Raw genomic sequence first — 2,899 nt, 5'->3', positions numbered from 1 at the left:
CAGACTGATTCATAGAAACTCCTTTAAAACACAGTGAAAAGAAACCGCCCATCACACACCCCAGCACACCAGCGCAGGAAACTTATAACCTCGGGAGGCAGGTCCCTCCCCTCACTGCAGTCACAAACCTCCAGAAGAGCGGACGGACCAGGCAGCTGCCAGCTCCTGCCCCTCAGTCGCTGGGACCCTCAGGTAAGATAGCTCCCAACACTGCAGAGAAACTGAGCATTTTCTCTGGACTTTCCACTGCTGTCTTTTCTTCTACCTCATCTAAGTTTTTCTTTTTCTTTTTTCCTTTGCTGTTTTTCTTTGATTCCTTGAGTCGAATCCTCGAAACTTCTGGCTAAAAGTAGATACTGAGACAACTTTTTCCATAAGGTCTAGAAAAGTATATTTTGATGGTGGGGAAGGGGGCGGTCGAGGAAATCAGCAGTACTGGGCTGCAATTATGTCTTGCAGTAACTGGGTTCTTGCTCTGAAGATGTGAAGGGAGAGAGGACTTTGGAACACACCTGGATAGGATATTCTTTACGGAGGAAGCACTGCATACCTCTGAAATGACATACCGCTCTTTGCCAGATGTTTCCCATTCCTCCATTTTGATTCAAATTGCTTCAAGACTTGAATTCTTTCTCTGCTTCTTAGTTGTTTGCTGGCCTTTTTTGGCTGACGGTGGATAGATGTCTGCTTTTCAGTTTATTTTTGCTGCTGCTTTTACTACTGCCCTTTCGTTTGTTCATTCACTTCTGTTTAAAAGTGTTTTTTCTCCCCACAGGATGGGAGGAGCGGGGTGGGTTTTCTTTAAAGGAAACCGTTAGAGTTAGAGAGGGAGGGAGAAAGGAGGAGAGAGAGAGAGAGAGAAAGAGAGAGAAGCAACTGGTGTTTCAAATAAGACTCGGGAGGGGTTTGTTTGATGGAATCAGGAGGCTGATGTGGATTCCAGAGCTCCTTCTCTGCTAGGCCAGATGTGCAGAATAGGAGAGGCAGGAGGGAGCCTGGGTACTGGGGAGAGGGTGGGGCAGGGGAACTTGATCTGTTCCTGGAATAAAAACATTGAATGGCTTTGTGCTTCCACTCCAGAAACGGCTGATTTTTTTTCTGAGTGAAGAGTTGATGTATCAGAAATGATACATTTTTTTTTTAGGTGGATATGGAATTTTTCTGCATGAAAGGCAGTGATTGTTTTGGAACTTTTATCTTCTCGCTCTTTTCTAAATCGGTTGTACAAATGCAAACATTCCTGCTAATCATGAAGTGAGTCTGAAGAAAGGAAGAAGGTGATTTCTGTTTGCCTTTTTTTTTTTTTCTTTCAGGTTAGCATTTTGGTTGAGGTGTGGCCTATTTCAACATAGATACTGGTAGATTTTTTTCCCCCCCACATAAACAAGATGAGGAAAATGACATGATGCAGCTTGTCTGACAAAATTAAACTTTTCCTTTAGAAATGCATTTCGTTGGAAGAGATTTAAATGTAATCAGCCTGTGTTCATTGTACAGGCAACTGGCCTAGTAAAACTGCCCTCAGGGAGATGATTGAGTAAAATCAAGGGCAACTTCTTAAGATGCAGGGAATTATTCCCACATTTGCTTAAAACGTTTGCTATTTCCAGATCACACGCATGTGGATTAGGGAAGCCATTATCAAGTTGGTAGTAATGGTATTCTGTGAAGCTAGTACAAATCTTGTTCTGTGCAGATTAAAACTAATAAGCAATATTTAATCAGTCAGCAAATAGAAAACACTGACAATTCCGGGGGCGTAAACCATCATGAATTGTATTATTTGTGCAGTATTTAGTTTTATAAACTACAGTGTAATATACTTTCCCTGGACTTTGAGGGCCATTTAAAAAATGCTGTTCTGATTCTTGCTTTCCCCTGTTCCTCCAAGTAGTCAAAGAGTACCTTAGCTGTGGCGGTTTTTCTAGATTGCAGCTGTAAGTCTTTGACAGTACTGGAATGCAAGGGTTATATTTTCTCCCCCCGCTGCCTTCTACCCTCAGAGGAGGATCGAATTCCACCCCAGACTCCGAAGAGTGGGGCAGGGGTGGAGTGCTGTCTGGAGGGCAACAGGACATCCGGTCTCGAGTCCTGGTCAGAGGATCCCCCAGACTGTACATTGTTCGAGGGCATTAAACTGTCCTGGGAGTTGGCAGAAGGCCATCAAGGACCAACCCAGAGCAGATCGCATCCTAGACCAGATGCTGGCTACCTCCCAGGAGGTAGACTTCTGAGGAAGGAAGGATATCCTTCTACAGACCGCGGAAAAAACTTGCTACGGCTTTCTCAGCTCTTCCTGCTTCCCTCGGGAGACCCCTGTGGGCGCATCTAGTTCCCAGCGTTCCCAGGGGAGTCTAGTGATTGGACGCCATCGAGACCACCCTGTGGATGCAGACCCTCTTGGCTTGGTCTGGCCGTCTGGGTGGTTCTGATTCACACCGGACCCATTGAGATCAATGGAGAGTGAGGAGTCAGAGACCTGGAAGGCTTACAGGAGAAGCAAAACAGCTTTTCTATAGACATCTCAGAGCCTGCTGGGAAATACATCCGGAAAATAGCCACAGAAAAGGGCACAACGCAAATTTAGTTACATTCCATCTTTGATTTTGTTCATCGAATTCTTAGTTTAGAAGGGATTTTGAAGATCAGCTCTATTATATTCCTACCAAGTGCAGAAATCTTATTTTTACACTGGGTGGATGGCCATTTCACCTTTCCTTAAAATTTCCAGGAGGTGGGGGCTCAGTACCTCAGCTCATCCTTGTAGGGGCTAAAAAAAAAAAACTAATACGTTTCCTCCCACCTTCTACTTTCTAGCTGCGGTGATAATCAAATCAACAGAGACAGATTAACAGGAGAAAATCAGATGTTTAATACATGCACATGGGAAATTCACAGA

At 44.4% G+C, this 2,899-nt stretch overlaps 1 protein-coding gene across 1 annotated transcript in view; it reads left to right on the top strand.

The window, feature by feature from the left end:
* Positions 1-2,899, top strand: part of EMP1 (epithelial membrane protein 1) — a 20,965-nt gene continuing 18,066 nt past the window's right edge. The window contains exon 1 of the mRNA XM_011375989.2: positions 1-192. The gene's annotated coding sequence lies outside the window, so the exon portion shown is untranslated. The remainder of the gene's footprint in view (positions 193-2,899) is intronic.

Source organism: Pteropus vampyrus, unplaced genomic scaffold, assembly GCF_000151845.1.
Source record: "Pteropus vampyrus isolate Shadow unplaced genomic scaffold, Pvam_2.0 Scaffold283, whole genome shotgun sequence".
Classification (NCBI taxonomy): domain Eukaryota; kingdom Metazoa; phylum Chordata; class Mammalia; order Chiroptera; family Pteropodidae; genus Pteropus; species Pteropus vampyrus.
This window is presented reverse-complemented; position numbering and strand designations above follow the sequence as displayed.